Here is a 23,102-nt window from a genome sequence, read left to right on the forward strand (position 1 = left end):
TAAAAACTATATCAGTCGTAGAAGTTTAAAAAAATAGCAAAAATGGAACTAGACAAAGAAAATCACGATAAACCCTAATATGCTTTAAATTGTAAGCAAATCCTCAAAGCCTGTTTAACTACCAGATTATCAGTTAATTTATTTAATGATAAAGGAAGTAAAGAGCCAAGCAAAGAAATAATAGAATATTTTTAACAGAATTAGCTTCCAAAGAAACCCACACCGGACAAGCCTCATGATTAATGTAGTGTAACCAAAACGTAAGATTTTGTACGTTGACTGCCCAGTAATAAAACCTAGAGTTGGGTAAGGCAAAACCCCCATACCTTTTAACTTTCTGAAAGTGAATTTAGTTAATCTAGGATGTTTGTTTTTCCATAGGTAAGAAGATTTAATTGAGTCAGGAGAATCAAAAATAGTAGGGCCTGAAATAAGTATATCAATTTAGGTAAAACATTCATTTTAATAGAATTAATTCGCCAATCAACGATATAGAGAGGGGTGACAAATTTGATAAGACCATTTTCACATAGTTCTATAGAGAAAGGAAGTTTACGTCAAATATTGTTTCTAATTTTTAGTAATTGTTATACCCAAACATGTAAAATGATTTCATACAATTTTAAAAGGAAGGTTAGTTTCAAATGATACCAGGTTATTCAAAGGGAAAAGATCATTCCTGAATAAATTCAGTTTATATCTTGAAAACTGGCTAAAACAAGAAAGTAGATAAAACATAGAAAATAACAAGGTCTCAACATTAGCGATAAAAAGCAGTAAATAGCCAGCATAAAGTGAAGCTTTGTGTCTAATACCTCTTCTAAAGATACCAGCGATATCTCTAGATTCTGGAAAAGCAATAGCTAAGGTTTCTGAAGAGAGTTCGAATAGCAAAGGGCTCAAAACGCATCCCTGTCTCGTTCCACGTTGAACTTTAGAAGGTTTAGAATTTTGAAAGTTAGTAAGAACACGAGCAGAGGGAGATAAATAAAGGAATTTAATCCATTGAATGAAATCGGTCCGGAAGTTAAAATTCTCTGAAGTTTTAAATAAGTAACTCCATTCAACCCGAACAAAGAGCCTCTCAGCATCTAGAGGTATCACACATTCCGATATTTCCTTAGATGGAGAGTAGGTAATATTCAGTAAACGACGAATATTAAAATGGGAATAGCGATTTTTAATAAAACCAGTCTGATCATCGGATATAATTCATGGTAAAGTATCTTCCAATCTACGAGCCAAAACTTCAGATAAATTTTAACACCAACATTAAGTAAAGGGATTGGTCTGTACGAAGAACATGCCGTTGTTTTTTTTAAAAATCTTAAGAATAAATTAAATGGAAGCTTCGTCAAAGGATTGTGGTGGCCTACCCAATTTAAAAGGGTCCGAAAATACAGGACATAAATCAGGTATAAGCAAAGAGGAAAAAGCCTTATAAAATTCTTCAGAAAATCCATCAGGACGCGGAGTCTCTCCAGAGTGCAATGAACATATAAATTCGGCGATTTCCTCATAAACAATAGATTGATCCAACTGTTTTTAGTTATCAGCAGAGAGTGTAGGAATGTTTAGTTGGTCTAAAAAAATTATTCATTACGGTATCGTCTTTAGAAGAATCAGAACTATAAAGTTTAGAATAAAATTCTCCAGAAGTATCATTTATTTTTAAGTGATAAGTTGTCCTCTCACCATTAGTTTTGCAAATTTCTTTAATTTGACGTCTAGCAATAGAGGATTTTAATTGGTTAGCCAGTCATTTACCTGTTTTGTCTCCATGAATATGAAATTGACTTTTATCTTTTAGAAGTTGACTCTCAATTGGATATGTCAAAAGGAAATCACATTTAGTTTTAATTTCAACTGGTCTTTTGTACAAAGCAGGATCTGGAATCAAGACATATTTTTGGTCTAATATTTTCAATTGATTGGCTAAATCAGTTCTCCTTCTGTTAGCCTTTTTTTCTTAACGCTTGCCATACAAGAGATAACTTGTCCTCTAACAAAGGCATTAAAAGCGTTACATATAATAAGACTGGAAGTCTCTTCCGGTGTATTCTCTTTAAAGAAAAGAATAATTTGTTTCTCCAAAAAAAAATAAGAAGTCTCTATCAGATAACAACGTTAAATTAAAACTCCAAAGTCTATTTGTTTGAGGGAGTCCGGGAAAGTTTAAAGCTAAAAGCACATAAGCATGATCTGAAAGAGCAATCTCTTTGCATTCACAGGATCAAACTGATGGAATCATTTGACTCTCGATAAAAAAAATAGTCAATCTGGAATATGTATTCTCAACGTGAGAGAAAAATGAATATTCTCTATCTTCTGGATATTAAAAAACCGTCAAACATCAGTAACGCCAGATTTCATTAAAAACGATTGAAGAAATGAAGCTGATTTATTAAGAGGTCCTGGTTCAGTAGATTACCTACCTCACCTTGAATTTAAACAACAATTAACTTTTCCTCCTAAAACCAGAGCACAAAGACTCAAATATGGAAATGTGCAAAAAGTTCGTTCAAAAAAATCCTGGGTCATCCATATTCGGGGCATAGATATTGGCAAATGCCATTAATCTAATCTCCAATTTTACCTGACACTATAATAAAACATCCATTAGTATCAGTTATTACGTTGTGTTGAACAAATGAAACTGTTTCATCTATAAAAATTGAGACACCCACCTCCCCGCCCCCCACCCCCCTAGATTTATCTCGGTAAGAAGATATTAAATTGCAACCCTTTCCATCGACTAGAAAAGCGTGAAATATCACAATTACATATATGAGTTTCTTGTAAACTGGTAATTGAAACCCTGATTTTTTTTTTATTATAGGCAAAAATCTAAGAGACCGAAACAGCTTGCAAAGAGAGAACCCATCCCCCCTCCCACCAGCCAAATACGGCCGGCGGCTAATCCTACAGATAGCTTTAACCCAAGCAATCCTGCCCCTTATGTTTCAACGTTAGGTAATTCCAACCCAGACAAAACAGTAAATAAAAAAAGACACAGTTTCGAAATAATAAAATAACAAGTATCCTTATTAAGTCTTGTTAATAAAAAAAACTCAAAATAATACCTACAAAGTAATATATCATAAAAAGATCAAAAATGAAAAAATACTGAGACATTCGAGGGATTAGTAAGGGTAGTGAGTAAAAACGATAAATGTTCATGCAAAAAATTACAAAGTCAATTAAGATTCCAGAAAATCTTGAGCTTCTTCAGCCGAAAGAAACCACTTCTGCGAGCCATTATTCAGAATAATTCTAAGCCTTGCAGGGTAACGGAGAGAAGGCTTGAAGCCTTGGTTATGAAGTTCCACATGACCATTTTAAATTTAACGCGTTCATTCATAACTTCGTGTGAGAGATCTTCAACAATTCTGATCTTGTCATCTTGGTAATTAATCATTAGTTTTCGACGGGAGTCACGAATTAGAAGCTCTTTAATTTGAAAGTCATGCAGACAAATAATGACGGACCTGGGTCTGTCTTCCATAGGAGGTTTATACAGAGTTGATCTGTGCGCTCGATTAACCTGAAGCGGAGATTTTAACGTAGGGAATAGTTGAGCCAAAAGGTTTTCAAATAATTCCGTAGGCTGGTTACCTTCAACCGATTCTTTGACCCAGAATAAGTAGATTGTTTCTTCTACTTCTGTTATCTGTCGATCAGCTTCTGTATTAATTTTTCATTAGCCTTTGATTGCTTTTTACAAACGTTTTCTAAATCATCAATTTTCCCATCCAAGATCGAAAGACTCGCTTTATTCACTGTAATTCGTTCGTCGTGACCATATAAATTTTAATGAATACAGTCCAACTTGGAATTAAGCTGTTCAAATTGCTGTAGAAATTGCTCGGAACAATCATCGATATGTTTTCGAAGCAATTGGAAAATAGATTCCAGAGATCCAGGAGGGTCGTCTTCCTTGGTAGTTTTAGTACCTTTGGCACTCCTTGAAGTCATAATGGAGTAAAGGACTTCAAACCGGGTTGAAAAGGTTAGATAAAGTAGGAGCAACGGCAAATAGCTGTTACTCCATTAACGACCAGCAGACGTTTCCCCTCCGCTGAATATCCAGTGGGCTCGGCAGGCTGAATGTCTCCATCCTGACCCATGTTACAAGAAACCAGCAACACGCACTACTCTCGCTACTGTTCCAGCAGTCCGACGTTTGAAGTGGGCCAAGGTTACTTTCCCCAGGGTCTGGGCTCAGTGTCTGTGTCCAAGTCCCCTGCTTGAGGTGATCCTCATACACTGGTGGTAGGAATGGAGATTCCTCTGGATAGGATCCGGGCGGACCGGTCTGTGTGCACACACAACCGGTCCGTTCACATACCTCACGGTAGCGAACAGGTGTCGGAGCACACGTATACTCGTCCAGTCACACATGGAGCAGGAGAGAAGGGGTTAATGGTGAAGGTGATACAATCAGCGATGCAGAGAGAGAGAGATAGAGAGAGAGAGAGAGAGAGAGAGGGAGGGAGGGATGGAGAGAGAGAGAGACTTAGTGGATAATGAAGCAGCGGTCGCCTGCAGCGAATAAGTGTGTGGCTCAATGGCGCAGTGTAGCAGGAATGCGCTGTCTCCAGAAGGATCAGACATGGACTTCTTGGACAGTCCGCACGGAATCAAATTACTCAGTGTTGTAAATATGGTCCTGAGCATCCAACACCGACGTTCCCTCGTCACTGTCCCATGGACAGCGGAGCTTTCATCCGGCATCGTTCTCAGCAGCGAGGCGCTCCTGCTACAACATTACTTGGGTCTCCAGGAGCTTCCTGGATGTCACACTTCCGGAATTGATACCCTCCTACTGTATGGCCCGCAGGTAATGCATCCCTTCCGATATTTCGATGATAATTCTGGTCAATCAGGTTTGCCTCTCTCGAGGGTGGATTCTCCCTCTGTGAGTGAGGGTCCCTGTGCTGCTGCGGTCAGCAGACGGGACTGCATCACTGAAGCAGAGCTCCAACTTCCAACATTTGATGAAATGCGGGCAGTAGTTTTCCTATGCCTTACTGTTTGATTCCTATGTCTTCCCGGGATATCATCAGCATCCAGACACACGGGCCCTTGCTTCATCCAATTCTTCGGAACTACGCAAGTACTGTCCAGCTTGGTGTGAGGTAAGTAAAATAGAACAGTCGCTAAAAAGAGGTATTTGAATTTATATTTACTGGTTCCAATCATTGAGCTGACCGGATGAGGAGTTCCGTCGTGTTTGCTGAGATTACATGAACGGAATTATCCTGAAACTTTGCTTTGAAATATGTGTCACATTTTCGGATTTTGGAGGTCAGAGAAAACTTCACTGAGAATTGCTTCCGGTTCTAGTTCAGATTCTGCTCCTGAGTCCCAAATTCCCTGGCAAGGGAGAATGATTTTCTTCCATCTCTCTATCCCTTGTCGCTCTGGTGAAAAGGAAATCTTTGAACGTACATATTAGTCCATTGGATTCCACCCCAGTGGAATATAGTAGAGCGGCTGTGGGTGTCCTGCTAATGGGAGAGGTTGGGGAGTAGAATTGGTCAACTTGTTAGTGGGGGTCAGGGTTACTCTGTTGAGGATGGAGAGGAATAGAATAGAGCAGCGTGTCAGTGGGGGAGGGAGTCACAATGATGGGGTGGTTGGGGGTAGAATGGAGCAGCGTGTCCGTGGGTGGAGGATCCCTCTGATGGGAAAGGGAGCGGAATAGAATTCAGCAGCGAGTGAGAGCGGATGAATCGGGCTGGCCAACAAACTCTAGGGATAAACTGGCCACTTCCAGGGTAATGGACGAAAAAGAGGAGCGGCCTGGTTTTGCCCATGACAAGGATAGTCAGAGGAGTAGGATCAGAGAGAATGAGAGAGAAGAGAGAGATGGGAAAGGGGCGCAGCGATGGACAGTAAAGGAAAGGAGGGAGGCAAAGAGTGAGAGGCAGACAGAGAGAGAAGGAGGAGAAGATGGAGGAGAATGAGTCGAAAGAGAAAGAGGTAATATGAGGCCGGAAGAGGTAGAGGGGGAGAGGGAGTGAGGGAAGGACAAGGCCAGGAAGGGAGGGAGTCTGAACAAGGCGGCGTGAGGCGGCGGGGGGAGGGGGAGTGGAAAGGATAGGGATGAGATGGAAAGAATCAGAGGAGTCCGGCTGCTCACAGGGTGAAGCTGCTCCGCCATTGACAGGATCAAGGCCTAGCTGATTGCGTCAGTGCCGCCCTCCCTCACATCACATTCCACTCCACCCGTCATCCTCTACCTCCAGTACACCCTCCACACCCGGTCACCCTGCAACGCCGTCATACGCCATGCTCCAACACAAGCCAGTGCTGATAAACCTCCACTCCCGGTCCCCCTCCACCCCAGGTCCCACGTCCCCCAAAATCAACCTCTCAGCCTTTAACCCTCCCTGCAACCCCGTCCTGTGAGAAAGTCCCGGACACACCGCCCTCTGTCCTTCCGTCCCTCCTCCCTCCTGGAAAGGCTTTAAACCCTCTGTCTTCAATCCGCCGCCCTCGCAAGCTCTCCCAACTTTCCTCAGAGGAAAATTATAATAAAAAGCGGGACTTATGCTCTGAGGTTTGCTCGGGTTTGACCAGGAGTTTGTGGAGGCAGCGGGAGGCGGGGTCTACGGTAGGTAACGCCCCTCGGCGTGGCAGTTGATTATACTGTGAGATGGACATGCATTTGCACCAATAGTAAGGCAGACTCGGCCTCAGTTGACAGTTGCACGTCACGTGACTGCCAATGATCGCACACACGCCGTCAAACGGTCGCAGGGTGAGCAGGGTACCGCGCGTTTGACGTCATATCTGCTGATGGGATGTGTGGGTCATTATCCATCATTGGACAGTCCCAGCAGTGGCCCAGTGTCTAGGACCTGAAACCGTGACTCTGTTCCTCTCTGCAAAAACTCTGCCCGACCTGCTCAGCGTTTCCGGCATTTCTTACTTTCATTTCGGACGCTTGCGGAGTCTCCACAGTGAATGACTCCGGGTGGGTTATTGCAGTTGGCGAGCACATGGCTGTCACGTGACAGTAACAACACTGACACCTCTGGTCGGAGGACAGCATTGCTCCTCGGATCGGAAGTGGCACCACTGTCAATCAAGGTGTGGCTCCACCCCACCCATCATGTGTGGGCATAGGAATTGGACTAGGAGAGCACCTTTGTTCCTGAACCTGCCTAACCAATGGCCTTTGCAGACATATTTGTCATTGACCTCCAAACCATTGGCCTGTCTAAATTACCTGGCCGGGCCTTCCAGCACTATAAAAGTGTTGCACTCCCCTGGCCCTTCCTCTTTCGACTGCCCCAGGGGTAGTGAAACCACGCTGCAGAGACCATTGGTTTAGAGTGGGCACCACCATGTGGTTTGGGAGCGTCTTAATCAGATACTAGGGAGTGTTAAAGCCAATGCTTGTCTTTGTCAAGGTCTTCAGGCATTAACGTATTTATCCCTTGATAAGGTGTACCTTGTTTACTCTGTGTGTGTGTGTGTGTGTGTGTGTGTGTGTGTGTGTGTGTGTGTGTGTGTGTGTGTGTGTGTGCGTATCTCATCCTCGTTGCGATATCCTCCTCACGATCGCTGTCTCCTGTGTTTGTGTGTGCGAGTGTGCATTTGTTTCCATTCATTCTGTCCCCGCGTTTGCCTTTGTGATTAAGATACTTTTAAAATCCAAAGCCTGTGTCCAGAAGCGTCCATCTTTAAGATCCAAAAGAACCTTTCACACAACATTTGGCGCTGCGAACAGGGTCTTGAAGATCTTGGCTGGACACAGACGTGGGAAGAATGTTTTGGAACGGGGGAAGAAGGCTAGCGCAGATACAGAGGTGAGAATACATGGACAGATGACAGTGAGGGATTTGGACGCTTGGCCAGCATGCTGGCAGACCACGGTAAGCCAGTGGACTGGGCCGAGTAGTTAGATACATGTGGTGAAAAACTGGGACGCCACGTGGTGGACCTCCTCCAGAAGTCAGGGTTCCCCAGTGCCAAGGGGAGCCAAAGGGGACGCACTGGCTCCTGGCATCCCTCCTGAGGCGCGAGGTCGAGATTACTGGCCAGTTACAGGATGCAGAGGGAAAGAGAGATAGAGACCCTCCGGCAACGATGCTGCACGCTGCAAGAGACAGTTTAAACGGCTCAGACCCAGGCCAATGACCTGGAGGTCAGTGGTACCGAGTTCGCCTGTCGGCTGGTTCAAGCTCAGCAGGCACAAGCCGCCCGAAGGGCTGGCTGGAAGCCAGATCCATTTAAAATCCGAGCCCTGGTCCAGCGCGGCGATAGGCTGGACGCATGTCTGGGGGATGGGGATATATGGATGTATACGAATGATGAGGGGGCGCCCGAAGAGCAGGGGTACCCCCTACCCACCCGAACCCCTGCATGCTCGACCCTTCACCATGAGATTCCAGGTCCACCACAGAGGGGAGGGGAGTCAGGATGAGGCCCTCGCAGGGGAAAGTGCCCATGGTCCCTCCGAGAAAACGGAGACCCGGGATTTCTCCATCTAGGAGCTAACCCAGATGGCAGACCAGTACCGCCAGCGGCCAGGTGAGCACCTGGCTACATGGCTGGTCCGACTGTGGGCTGAGGGGGCCCCAACGTGAGCCTCTCTCACCAGGAAGCGGGCGCCCCAGGGAGCTTGTCTGACAAACAGAGCATTAACAATGCCCTGCGGGCGACACATGGAGGAAATGGGAAAAACTACCCTCTGGGATCGGGTAGTGACCGCAGTGAGGGTCCGGTACCCTACCCTCCTCGAATGGGACATACGGATGACCGCAGTGGACTACGGTCAGTGAGGGCACTGGGGTCGTCAGGGAATGGGCGCTGGTGACCAGCATCTATGAGAGGCCCGGCGATCGCGGGTTGTTAGAAAACACCAGAGTGGCCATTGCGCTAACGGGATACCTGGTCACCACCGCGTACCCCGATTTGAGGCCAGTGGTTCTGCCCCTCATGGGACGGGCTGATGGGAAGACCGTGCGGGATGCCATCACCCTGCTGGAAGGGCTAGAGTTCTTGCAGCGGGGGAAGCCCACTCAGGTCTGCAGAGCGGAGACGAGAGCTGGGAACACGACCCCTCGTCCTACATCAAGCAGCTGTACCTAGACCAGTTGTGCGCAGGGGTGGACCGCGCCAGCATAGACGGGGTCCCGACCTCCGCTCCCCACGCGCGCTGAAAAGAGATCTGCGGGGGAAGACCGGCTGCGGGAAAATCCACAGCCACCGCGGCTCCAATCGCGACACAGGGGATACCCCCAACCGCCGGTCCACTTTGCCTGCCCCTGCAAATACTGATATAGCCTCCGCCCCTGCCCCACCTGAAACACTCTCCCCTGCGCTCATGTCTCAGCTCCGGGACCTGCTGAGACGAGAAATAGGCCATCTCCGCACGCAGGAACCTTCACCCACGGGTTGACAGACCCCTACCCCCCTCCAACAGGATGAAAGCTAGGGTTCCCGGCGCACTTGTTCCACCGCCCTCTCCTGCCTGGGAGACCTGTGGCCACATATACCTGTAGGGATGCTCTGAGGAAAAGGGAACATGCAGAGGTGGATGGCACTCATCGACACGGGTGCCCAACACACCATCATCCCGGGTAACCCCGCTGTGTAGAAGGGGCCACAGATGCAGATAAGGGGTTGGGGGTTCCCTTTTGCCCTCGAAGGAGGTCAAGGTCCTCATGACCATCGGGAAACAACCTCCTCGAACTGCAGGTTGTATTAATTGCAGATTTTCCTGAATGCTTACTGGGGATGAATGACTTAAAGGGACTGTCCCAACACACCAACAGAGGCAAGTTCACTTTTGAAGTCCCCCCTGCTACGGTGTGTGGTCGGGGCGGCCAAATGGGAACAGGTTGTTATCCCCACTCCCTACAAGGTCATCTGCAGTCAGCAGTATAGTGTGCCCGGGGGACATCAAGATATTACAGAGGCCGTTCAAGCCGTGCTGCGGAAGGGAGTCCTTTGGCCCGCAGCCTCCCATTTTAATAGCCCCGTCTGGCCCGTCCGCAAAAAGAACGGGACGTGGCTCATGACGGTGCACTACCGACACTTGAACAAGGCTGGCCCTCCTCTCTTCAACTCCCATCTCGGGGTTGCAGTCACCCATTACATTGGACACCTCACAAGAGAGAAGTCATTGCGCGCGGTCCCGGGACACTCGTTGGTCGCGATTCCGGATCGAACTAACCTGTCCTGTCTCCATACTCGACAACTGACCCGCCGGGAATGAGTTTGTCCCCCCCACCACCCACGCTACAGGATGCTACGACCCCTCCTCTTGCTCACTGCGACGATTGGCGACGTCTGCTCAACCTTTCCTCGAAATTACCCACGAATCCGCCAGCACCTCGAATAAATGGGACTGTTGAATATATCGAACGGTTGGATCTACCTCCGAACCCCAGTACACGAGATACGTGTCGCAATGAACTGTTTATATGGACTTTTGTTTCTCTGCTGCGCCTGTCGGGTTCGGTATATCGGTGTTCTGGGGGGCCGGATGGCAGTTCCCAACCACCTCCCCACCACTGCACATTCCTTCCAAAGATTCCGAGTGGGGTGGGAGTTTCAGGAGCTGGTATTTCCTTTCATACAATTTGACCTCCACGCGAGACCCTACCATTCCACAGTGACTGAGTACGCCAAGGGAATGCTGGTGTAGACTCCAGAATGAGCACAATTCCACCTTCTCAGCTGGCCATTGTGAGTGTGAGCGAGACTGGTTTTCGGGTGCCTACATGACCACTGCCGATGGTGCCGCTAAGCTGGGGCTCCCGAAACTCTGAAAGGGACCCACTGGGTTTGCGGTTACAGTACCTACCCGTGGCTCCCGACGGGCTGGTACAGTTGCTGTTTTCCAGTGTCTGTGGTACCCGAACCCACACTCTATAAACAGCGGGAGTACGCGGCATAAAGCGGGTACAGGGACAGCAGGGCCATCGCGGAGGCAGAGAGGTTCTGGATGATAGCTGGCACCCCATATTGCACAGCCAGACTGTCCCATGAGAAACAACGACGAAAGCGGAGCTGGCTGCCGTCAGGCTGGTAGCCCGGTGGAATCAGACGGCTCTGTATGATCCACTCGCTGCGGATGGTGGTACATGTGCGGTGATTACCAAGGAGTACTGCATTCTTAACACTGATAAACCCAGCAACTCCTCCAAACTGGATGATCGCTTCAGGGACTCGGTGGCCAAAACTCAGAACCAAGGGACCAGCTCCTCCAGCGTGACACTTTATGGGGATACAAGTGGCCGTTTGGGTCACTGGGGGATGTTGGACAACTGTCACCCACTGGCCACTGCCTCGTTTTAGTTGTTATAGCTTTTTGTGTATTCTGCTACCCTTGAAAGTTATTCGTATCACATTGTTTCCCTTACGGTAGCTCTCCCTTTGATTGGCGGTGATCTAACTCTGAGGTGGGGGTGGGGGGGAATGTAGTAGGAGATCACATGGTTGTCACGTGACAGTAACAACACTAACCCCTCTGGTCGGAGGACAACACCCCTCGGATCGGAAGTGACACCACTGTCAGTTAAGGTGTGGCTCTATCCCACCCATGTTAAAACGTATGCATAGGGATTGGCTTAGGAGAGCACCTTTTATCCTGAATTGCCTGACCATTGGCCTTGGCAGGCATCTTTGTCCTTGACCTCCAAACCATTGGCCTGTCTAAATCACCTGGCCAGGCTCTATCCAGCCTCCCAGCACAATAGAGTGTTGCAATCCCCTGGCCCTCTCTCTTTTGACTGCCCCAGGAGTAGTGAGACGACGCTGTAGAGACCACGGGTAAGATTGTGCATCACCGCGTGGTTTGGGATCGTCTTAGTCAGATTCCAGGGAGCGTTAGGGCCAAAGCTTGTTTGAGTCAAGGTATTTACGCATTGAAGTGTTTATCCCTTGATAAGCTGTACCTTGTTTATTGTGTGTGAGTGTGTGTGTGTATCTCATCCTCGTTGCGATTATCCCTCACGTTCGCGGTCTCCTGTGTGTGTGTGAGTGTGCATCCTGTCCCCGCGTTTGCCTTTGTGATTAAACCACTTTTAAAATCCAAAGCCTGATTCCAGTGTCCTCCATATTTAAGATTCCAGAAAAAAACCTTTTCACACAACACATGTCTGAGCCGAACACGATGCAGGATTACAATAAAGTCTTCTGCCTGGACATGATCCATATCCGCCCCCCAATCCCTGCGCATATCCTTCCATTCCCTGTATATCCATGTGCCTATCTAACAGCCTGATAAACAACGGTATCATATCTGCTTCCACCACTGCACCTGACAGGTCATTCCAGACACCCACGAGTCTCTGTGTAAAACATTTGCCGCATACAACTCATTTAAACTTACCCTCTCTCAACTTAAACGCATGCCCTCGACTACTTGAAATTTCTACCCTAGGAAAGATATCCGCCTGCCTGCCCTATCTATGTCTCTCATAGTTTCATAAACATCCATCAGGTCTTCTCCCAGTACCCGGACGCTCCAGAGAAAACAACCCAAGGTTGTCTGATCGCTCCTTATAGCTCATGCCCTCTAATCCAGGCAGCGTCCTAGTAAATCTCTTCTGCACCCTTTCCACAGCCTCCACATCCTTGCTGTAATAGGGCGACCACATGTGTCCTAGTTTTCTGTGGGAATCTGGGACAGAGTGAGAACAGGAAGCTGCACTGATCTGTTCATCGGTTTTCGGGAAAAAAAAGGTGAGTGACGGGAATTCCTTCTTTCACCCACTGACCTGCTCACAGTGAGTGATAATTAATGAAACGGTGATGGGATCTCTCTAACCCTCACTCATCGAACGAAATGAATTCAGCAAGTTACCCACGGATTAGCATAAATCGAGCACTGTACAGATCGTTGTTCTTTAAGAGGTTTACTTGAGACAGTCCCGATATCGGGAGATTAAAACTCTGGAATCTGCGATGGCCGGGAATCGAACCCGGGTCAACTGCTTGGGAAGCAGCTATGCTCACCACTATACCACCATCTCCTCACTAAGGTGGAGTTCATTCGGGTACTTAACCGTCTCAAGTGCTGTTTAATTCTGTGATTCGATCACCAGCCCCGGGGCTGATTTCTGACGGGTCATTCTTCACTCTACTGCAGTCCCTGTTCCATCCAGTTGATGTCGCCACCCTCCAACAGACCGGAGTCACACAGCGCCCAGTGATTATTCAAAAGGGATCGGACCGATGTGAGAGTCGATCCTGAAATAGTCGAAGAGAGATAAATCATTTCCTGCCTCCCTCATCAGCAAATGGGAAAATAAATCCTGATTAGAAATATCCTTTTCAACCACATGCAGTTAGGCCCCAATGGGAGCGCCACCTCCGGCCGGTCCTTGAACACAGTAAGTGACTGAATCGCAGGAGAATCCTGAGACCCCTCCAGTCACACAGTGAGGTGGGTGTCTGAATTTCGCCGGTTTTACAGTCAACAAACGCACACCGAGGTGACTCTGTGAGTTCTCTTGTACCCTGACAACCGAATGACTGGCTACATCTTTCTATCAGTTCCTCGTTAGTATAGTGGTCAGTATCCCCGCCTCTCACGCGGGAGACCGGGGTACAATTCCCCGACGGGGAGACGGTTCGGTTTCCAAATATAACTGGAAAAATAAAAGCAATTTTGAATTTAAAAAAAATTGTTAAACCAATAAAGAATTTGGTGTTGACATGATCATTTCTTTAGACATCGGGAATGTGGAACAGCTCGGTCTGCAGTAAGCCTAGACTCGGAAGAGGCTCCCGAGGAGAAGTGACTTTGTGTTCAGCCTTTTTCCCTAAATATACCCTCTGCGAGTCTGTACCTCAGCGCCATTCGGTGTTACACTCAGCGACTGAGTCCGTCACTCGGAGCACATTAAACCGGGACTGTTGCTGTCAGATATAAACTCCCGCACGGTCACGCTGTGTCTGCGAGGTTGTGACGGGGATCACAAGGTTGTTCTCCTGGGCTGAGGCTCACACACTGCACTCCGGCTGTGCTGATGCTGTCGTGTCCCAAATGTGGGATACCCGACTGTAATATGTGTGGTGGTGGGGACTGTGTTCGCGCTCTCCCTGATCTTCAGTCAAACCCAGAATTACATTCGACTTGTTCTGACCTTATCCCCCGCATGTCCTTTGTCGCCGGTGGTTCCAGAGACGTTCAGTGTTCAGAACGGGACTGAAACTGCCGCCAGTCTCGTCAATTCTGTGGCCTCCCCCTCTCCAAATGACAGTTCAGTTTCCTGATCTTTTAGCTGCACAATTTGTTGTCCGCTCAGACCCCAGACCTGCGTTCTACCCCGCAGGTACCTGCTCTGTACCTGAGCCGGCAAGGGCCAGTTTCTGATGCTCCAACATGGGACGGTTCTGTAACAGGCCGGCAGGTGGTTGCCCCACCCATGCCCCGACCCCGATCCCGGCGCTTCACTCCGAAACAAAGCGACCGTGAATCATCCCCGGGGATACTTTTTCCTCACCCTGTGTCCTCGCAGTAAGGCTCAGATCCCGAAACTGAATCAAGAAAAGGATTACACTGAACGAAGAGGGGGGAGTATTACATTCACCTGGTCGCCCCATTAGAGGAAGGATGTCTAGGATTTGGAGATGGCGAAGAAGAGGTTTACCAATTTGCTGCCTGGATTAGGGTGCATGTGTCATGAGGAGAGGTTGGATAAACTTGGGTTGTTCTCTCTGGAGTGGTGTAGGGTGAGGGCATTATCTGAAATAAGTTTCTAGATAGAGGTGTATCTATAGAACAGTACAGCACAGGAACAGGCCCTTCGGCCCAAAATGTTGTGCTGAACCAATTATATTAGTAATAAAATGCACAACTAAACTAATCCCTTTTGCCAACACAACGTCCATACCCACCATCTCCCTGACATTCATGTGCCTGTCTAAGAGCTGCTTCAACACACCTATCGTATCTGCCTCCACCACCACACCAGGCAGCGCATTCCAGGCACCCATCGCTCTGGTAAAAAATTGCCCCGCGCATCTCCTTTGACGTTACCCCTATCACCTTAAATGCATGTCCTCTGGTATTAAACAGTTCAACCCTGGGGGAATGATACCGCTGTCTACTCTATCAATGCCTCTAATAATCTTATAAACCTCTATCAGATTCACCACCCCCCTCCCCCCCCCAGCCTCCACCACTCCAGAGAGAATAACCCAAGTTTATCCAAGCTCTCCTCATGGCACATGCCCCCTAATCCAGGCAGCAAATTGGCAAACTTCTTCTTCACCCTCTCCAAATCCTAGACATTCTTCCTCTAATGGGGCGACCAGAACTGAATGTAATACTCGAGATGCGGCCTAACTAAAGTTTTATAACGCTGCATTTGATGAGCGAAATGTTGCAAGTGATTTATCCCTGTCAGAAGTCACTTTCCCAGCTCTCTGTTCAAAATTCACGGTCACCATCGTGGAGATGCCGGGGATTGATCCCGGGCCCTCATACATGCAAAGCATGCGCTCTTCCACTGAGCTACATCCCCGACACAAGGGAACGATTTTGAGATGCAGGAGACGGCAGATGCTGGAGTCTGGAACAACAAACAATCTTCTGGAGGAACTCAACGGGTCGGGCTGCATCTATGGAGGGAAATGGACAGTCGACGTTCCGGTTCAGATGAAGGATCACGACCCGCTGAGATCCTCCAGCGCTTTGTGTGTTGCTCCAGATTCCAGCATCTGCAGTATCTGTGTCTCCGATATGATGGAGGCACTCAGCGGGACTAGTAGCATCTGTGGGAGGAAATGACCTGTCGATGTTTCAGGTCGAAGCCCTGCATCAGGACGAATGTGAGGACCTGATGCAGGGATTCGACTCGGAACGTCGGAACATCGACGAGTGCTTTCCCACACAGATGCTGTTGGGCCCCCTGAGTTCCTCCAGCAGATTATTTGTTGCAACAGCTTTAAAAGCAAGCTCCCCCCGTGTTTCTCCCGCCAAGCATAAATCGTTGCCATTGAAACAGAGAGGAAAAGAACTGGCGCAGGCCATTCGGCCCCTCGTGTTTGCTCCCCATTCAGTAACTTCATGGCTGATCATCAAGTTCACTTCCCTGTTCCATTTTTTCACCTCCCTCTGGATAACAGCCGTGAGGATAAATTATTCAGACTCAAACTGAATGATCAAAGACGAAAAAAAATGAAACAAAATTACACCTATCAGTTCCAAGGATGATTATATCAGGTGAAAGGAAAACAGAACATCCGGACTCCGGATGTGAGATCCCGCAGGCAGGGCTCCCAGTGAGGCAGCAGCAGGGAGCGGCCGCCTCCCGACAGAGCAGCGTTACCCAGCTGACGATGACACTCACAACAAAAGCTGCCGGAACGCCGGCGTCCCTGGGTGCGCTCGAACCACCAACCTTTCTGTTAACAGCCGAAGGCGCTGACGGATTGCGCCATAGAGACACCCTGAAGGAAAGCGGGAATAAATGGTCCGTTCCCGGGTTGGGAGACGGTGACCAGGGACTGGTGCTGGGACCCGGCTTTTTACAATCTGTGGTTTGGATCACGGAGTCACGGACAATATGAAACCGAAAATGATGGAAACAATCAGCGGGTCGGGCAGCATCTGTGGAGAGAGAAACTGAGGTAACGCTTCAGGTTGGAAGGTGAAGGGTCTTCGAACTAAAACGTTAAATCAGTTTCCCACGGATGCTGCCCGACCCACGGAGTGTTTCAGCAGTTTCCGTTCTTGCTTCAGATTTCTTGCATCTGCAGTTTGTTTGAATCTCACGGACAATATATCCAGGTTTGCTGATGACACAAAAATGGCTGTCAGTGCGGGTTGTGAATTAGATGTGGAGAGGCCTCAGGGGGATATCGACAGGCGAAGGGGAATGTGCGACGCGACGGCAGATGGGATGCAATGTGGAAAACTGAGAGGGCGCTCTCAGAAACAGTATCCATTCCCTGGTCGCGTTAACCTTCTCAGTCCTGTTGAGGACTGATTAGGGACAGCCGCATGGCTTTCTGAAGGGAAGATCTTGCCTCACAAGCCTGATAGAGTTCTTTGAGGAGGTGACCAGGAAGATTGATGAGGACAGTGCGGTGGATGTGGTTTACATGGATTTTCGTAAGGCGTTTTGATAAGGTTCCTCATGGTAGGCCTCTTCAGAAGGTCAGAAAGCAAGTGATCCAAGGAAGCTTTGCTGTGTGGATTAGGAATTGTCTTGCATGTAGAAATCAGAGGGTTGTGGTGGAGGGAGTGCCCTCGGATTGGAAGGCAGTGACTAGTGGTGTCCCGCAGGGATCGGTTGTGGGACCTCTACTTTTTGTGATATTTATAGATGACTTAGATGAGGGGGTGGAGGGCTGGGTTAGTCAGTTTGCGGACGACACTAAGATAGGCGGTGTTGTGGATAGTGTGGAGGGCTGTCGGAGCTTACAGAGGGATATTGATAGGATGCAGAGCTGGGCTGACAAATGGCAGATGGATTTAAATCCGGAGAAGTGTGAGGTGGTACACTTTGGAAGGACAAACTCCAGGGCAGAGTACAGGGTAAACGATAAGGTACTGGACAGTGTGGAGGAGCAGAGGGATCTGGGGGTTCATATTCACAGTTCGTTGAAAGTTGCCTCACAGGTGGAAAGAGCAGTTAAGAAGGCCAATGGGATGTTGGCTTTCATAAGTCACGGGATTGAGTTTAAGAGCCGCGAGGTTATGATGCAGCTTTACAAAACTCTCGTTAGGCCACACTTAGAGTACTGTGTTCAGTTCCGGTCGCCTCATTACAGGAAGGATGTGGAGGCGTTGGAGAGGGTGCAGAGGAGATTTACAAGGATGCTGCCTGGATTGGAGAGTATTGAATATCAGGAGAGGCTTAAGGTGCAAGGGCTTTATTCACTGGAAAGGAGGAGGATGAGAGGAGACATGATAGAGATATATAAAATATTGAGAGGAATAGATAGAGTAGACAGTCAGCGCCTCCTTCCCAGGGCACCAATGCTCAAGGCGAGAGGTCATGGATTTTAAGGTTATGGGTGGGAGGTTCAGGGGAGATGTCAGAGGGAAGTTTTTCACCCAGAGAGTGTTTGGTGCATGGAATGCACTGCCTGGGATGGTGGTGGAGGCAGATACATTGAACAGGTTCAAGAGCTTGTTGGATAGGCATATGGAGGAACGTGGAGATAGAGGGATAATGCAGGAGGAAGGGGTTAGGTAGTGTGAGGGTGGTCTGATGGACGGCACGAAACGGTGGGCCGAAGGGCCTGTTTTGTGCTGTATGGTTCTATGGTTCTATGGATGTGATTGAACAAATGTTGGATTCCTTCAGTGTAGAAGGACCAGCAGCTCACCTTGTCTCTTTGTCAAACTGAACAGTTGGCTTTGCAAACACATCAGGTGCGGATTTTCTTTACCTTTCCTGGTTGCAGGTACGCACCTTAAATGCAAACATCTCTTTACCGGGGTATAAATTTGGTGATTTAACGGCTGCAGCAATACTGAGAGTAACACGGCCGGACGAGGTAGTGACAGATGAGTAGCAGCGGGGTGCCGCAGGGTCCAGGGTACTCAACTGACAGGGAAGTGACGGGGATCACAGGGCTGTGCTCCAGGCTGATTCCAACCATCCTCTTCGTGACGTTCTACCTCGGATACCCTCTGGTGTCAGACATAACTTCTACGGGAAAATTACCTTCTATCTACCCTATAATTTTGTTTACCCCTTGCCTCCGTTCTCCGAGGATCATTAAATCAGTCGATCCAGTTTCTCCGTGTAAATAAGGAGTTCCGTTCCAGGCAACATCCTGGTAAATGTCGCCCACACGCACTCCGTTATCCTGTCACTCCCTGTGCTCCACGGGAACATCGTTATTTTTATTCGTGATAGGTCTGCCCTGTCTGTACCCATCCTATCTTAACACCTTGCGTGTGAGTGTGTGTGTTAGTGACGTTTGGATACCACCCCCCGTTGTAAAATGCGCGGTTGGAGAATTCAAGACGAAGACAAATAGCAGAGGATGGTTTCGATCCATCGACCTCTGGGTTATAGGTCCAGCACCCTCCCGCTGCGCCACGCTGCTGTTAGGAAAACATCGTGTTATAGATATCTCGTTAAATATGGGTTTAGACTGACCTACTCTGTGAACAGTCACCTTGTCTGTGCCCCTTATGATTTTATACCATTCTTTAAGGTCACCCTGCAGCCCCCAACGTTATGTTACTCTCTTGTGAATATTGCTCATTGCCTTCGTTCTTTTTTTGTCATCCTCTGTCCCTGCATCATATCCTTTCCCACGCTGACTTCTCTTTCTTTCCTGACTTACCCCCGTCTATGTCTCTTCACATTTCTCTTTATCCCCTGCAGGTTTCTTACTTTCTGTCCCAACAGGCTATTATCTCCGTGTGCTCTTTGCACCGACCCAGTCGTATACCTCGTTCCCGACATTTCAGCAGTGAGTGTTGTCTTATTTATTTCTTCAATGCTGTTGTTTGTGGTAACGGAGACGTTCCAAGTCCAAGTGAGCGTCTTCCATGCAGTCGACTATCGGTAAAACTGACCGGTGGCAGTGCTGCGTGAGGGATGAATAAAGTGTGTGTATATCAACTCTCAGCGGCTCGGGATTTCACAGCGGCTCCGTGGGATCCTCATCACTGGTCCAAATTCACTGTCATCAGCGTGGAGATGCCGGGGATTTAACCCGGGGACTCAAACATGCGAAGCATGCGCTCTCCCACTGAGCTGCATCCCCGACACAAGTTAGCAGCTTCAGAAGTAAACTTCCGTCTCTCCACCGCTCAGCACAGAGCAGAGACATTGAAACAGAGAGGTGGTGCAGGCCATTTGGCCCATCGAGCCTACTCCACCATTCAGTGAGATCATGGTTGACCATCCAATCGTAGGCCCCTGTTCCGCGCTCACCCCACACTCCGTGGCAACCTCGGTGGGCAGAAATCATTTACACTCAAACTGAACGATCAAAGACCCTCCAAAATAAAATGGGCAAATGGAATTAGGGACGTTTGCGACATGAGAGCCGGCAAGTTGGTTAGTACAAAGGATGTAACCACTCGATCACTTTTCTGTCTGGAAATATTTCTGTCCCCTTCAGGGGTTAGGGGAGAGACAGTGCGGGTGAGGAGAGGGACAGTGCTGTCCCGCGGCGCACACATCACTGAACTGTATATTTTAAGGCAACTGTCAGTACTGGCTCGAGTTTTGGACTTAAGGTGGTTTGTGTTAGTTTAAAAAACGTTGAGCCAGCGGAGGATGAAGCGAATATTTCTACCAAACATAGAACCACACGTCAGCCTCAAATATAAACAACAGGGGACGGCGGAAACACTCAGCAGGTTGGGCAGCGTCGTCAGGGTGAAATTTCCAGTTAACGTTTCAGATCGCTGACGTGTCATGAGATCGGTTCAGACTCAAGCTCACTCATCACAGGTCCACTGACAAATGAAGACACAACATCAGACCCGGCAAGCCCAGAATCTCAACACGCTGTCGGATTAGTTCCAAGGATATTGCTTTGTGAATCTCGTACATTCGGGTAAAAAGGAAGCAGAGCATCGGGGCTCCGGACGGGAGACCCCGCAGGGAGGGCTCCCACTGAGACCAGTGAGGCAGCAACAGGGAGCGGCCGCCTCCGGACAGCGCAGTGTTACCCAGCTGACAATGACACGCACAACAAAAGCTGCCGGATCGTCAGCGTCCCTGGGTGGGCTCGAACCACCAACCTTTCGGTTAACAGTCGAAAGCGCTGACCGATTGCGCCACAGAGACACCCTGAAGGAAGCGGGAATAAATAGGTCATTCCCGGGTTGGTAGGCGGTGACCAGGGACCCGTGCTGGGAGCCGGCTTTTTAAAATCTGTATCAATGGTTTGGATCAGGGGGTCACGGACAATATAAAACAATAAATGTTGGGAACATTCAGCAGATTGGGCAGCATCTGTAGAGAGAGCAGCGGAATTAACGTTCAGGTCTCCAGATGATGAGTCTTCAACATAAAATGTTAACTCTGCTTCTCTCTTCATGGATGCATTTTCTGTTCTTGCTTCAGATTTACAGCAGCTGCAGTTTATTTGAATTTATGGACAATATATCCAGGCTTGCTGATGACACAAAACTGGGTGTCAGTGCGGGTTATGTAGAGGATGCCGGAGAGGCATCAGGACAATATCGACAGGCGAGGGGAATGGGGACGACATGACGGATCAGATGTAATATGGACAAATGTGAGGTGCTCTTCAGAAAAAGGATTTCGGTCAATGGTGAATGATTGAAAAGCTTTGGTGTCCTTAGAAACCCCGGGTGTCCTTGAATACAAAACACTGACCATTAACGTGCAGGGTCGGCGAGCAATTGGAAGCAAACGGTATGTTGAGCTTTATTGCAGAGGGGTTGGAAAAAAACATTTCACTAAAATTATACAGGGCCCTGGTGAGGCGGCACCTGGTATATACGGATATGCGAATCAGGAACAGGAGTAGGCCACTCGGCCATTCGGGTCTTCTCCGCAATTCAGTAAGGTCACGGTTAATCTGATTGGATACCTCTCATTCCCGCCTGCCCCTGTGACCTTTCACCCCTTGCTGATTGACCATGCATCCATGTCTCCCTTCAATAATATTCACTGACTCTGCTTCAACCGCCTTTGTGTCGGGGAGATCCAAGGACTCACGGCCTCCTGTGTACCCGAGGAAGGACACACCTGCGACCGATGGATGCAGCAAAGGTTCATTGGGCCTGTCCAATGAGGAGAGGTTTAGCAGCGTGGGACCAAACTTTCTGGGGTTCAGTGAATGAGAGGTTATCTCACTGATCCTCACACACTCTGGGCCCACAGGTTCGGGTCCAGAACCAATGGTCGAGTGTTGCATCTGAAAGTAAGTGTAAATATAAACAGATGGTGGATTTCTACAAGAAAAGAAGAAAATGTGCGGCCACCTTTTGGGAGCCATTCCCCCGAACCCCAAGATCAAAGCTGTGAAGTGTCCTGCTACTAACTGTGTTCTCTCCCTTTATGTTGGATCTCCCAAAGTTCAGCACCTCACACTTGCTCAGATTACACTCCATCAGCCACTTCACCGCGCATGTATGCAACTGATCTGTATCCCGCTGTATCCTTTTGCAATGTTCTGTAAATCCACAACGCCACCAAACTTGTTGTCTTCTGAAAACTTACTTACCCACCCAACCCAAATTTCGTCCTGTTTTTTGTATATGGGACAAACAAAAGACGTCCCAGTACATAATTCTGCGGAACACCACTGGTCACAGAACTCCATCCAGAATAAGACTCAGCCACAACTATCCTTTCTGTTCGATGAGTAAGCAAATTTTGAATGCAAATACCCTTGCACCCTAATTGCACCCTAATTTTCTGGAAGAGCTTACCATCCGGGACCTTGTCGAATATTTCACTGAAATCCACGGATACAACAACCACTGTTCTAACTTCATCAATCGCCTTCGGCACCTCCTCGAAAAACTCAATCATATCAGTCAGACATGTTGTGCCCCGCACAAAACCATGCTGACTGCCCCTAATTAGACCATGCTTCTCCAAATGTTCTTCAATCCTATCCCTAGGAATCCTCTCCATTGGTTTCCTTGCCATTGACTTGAGACTAACCGGTCCATAACTTCCAGGACTACTTGTTTTCTTGAACAAAGGAACAACATGAACTACCCGTCAGCCCTCCGACCCACAACGATCTTGGTCAAGTCCCCAGCAATCTCATCTCTCACGTCTCTCGATACCTGGGGCATACCATATCAGACCCTGCGGTTATCCATCTTTATATTTTTCAATAGAGACAAAACTACATCTTTGCCAATGTCCAGTGTGCTCCACTCTGATCTCACTGTCATCTACATCCTTCTCCTTGATAGATACCGACACAAAGTACTCATTTAGGATCTCGCCCACATCCACCGCCTCTGAGAATGAGTTCCCTCCTGTATTATTGAAAGGTCCTAATCTCTCCCTAGTTATCCTCTTGTTCTTCATGTATGTGTCGAATGCTTTAGGATTCTCTATAATACTACTCGCCAATGACTTTTCATGATCCCTTCTAGCTCTTTTTAACTTCATTCTTGAGTTTCCCAAACCTTACAGATGCTTTTTTCTTCTGGA

General features: G+C 48.2%; 4 non-coding genes across 4 annotated transcripts; 1 reads left to right on the forward strand and 3 right to left on the reverse strand.

Moving 5' to 3' along the window:
• Positions 1-12,926: 12,926 nt before the first annotated feature.
• Positions 12,927-12,998, reverse strand: trnag-ccc (transfer RNA glycine (anticodon CCC)). Its single transcript has one exon. It is a non-coding gene; the product is annotated as a tRNA-Gly (tRNA).
• Positions 12,999-13,522: 524 nt separating this feature from the next.
• Positions 13,523-13,594, forward strand: trnae-cuc (transfer RNA glutamic acid (anticodon CUC)). Its single transcript has one exon. It is a non-coding gene; the product is annotated as a tRNA-Glu (tRNA).
• A 1,831-nt stretch (positions 13,595-15,425) lies between these two features.
• trnaa-ugc (transfer RNA alanine (anticodon UGC)) lies at positions 15,426-15,497 on the reverse strand. The gene has a single exon. It is a non-coding gene; the product is annotated as a tRNA-Ala (tRNA).
• A 5,173-nt stretch (positions 15,498-20,670) lies between these two features.
• On the reverse strand, positions 20,671-20,744 carry trnan-guu (transfer RNA asparagine (anticodon GUU)). The gene has a single exon. It is a non-coding gene; the product is annotated as a tRNA-Asn (tRNA).
• Between the last annotated feature and the right edge of the window lie 2,358 nt (positions 20,745-23,102).

The sequence above is a fragment of the Pristis pectinata genome, chromosome 38, assembly GCF_009764475.1.
Source record: "Pristis pectinata isolate sPriPec2 chromosome 38, sPriPec2.1.pri, whole genome shotgun sequence".
Classification (NCBI taxonomy): domain Eukaryota; kingdom Metazoa; phylum Chordata; class Chondrichthyes; order Rhinopristiformes; family Pristidae; genus Pristis; species Pristis pectinata.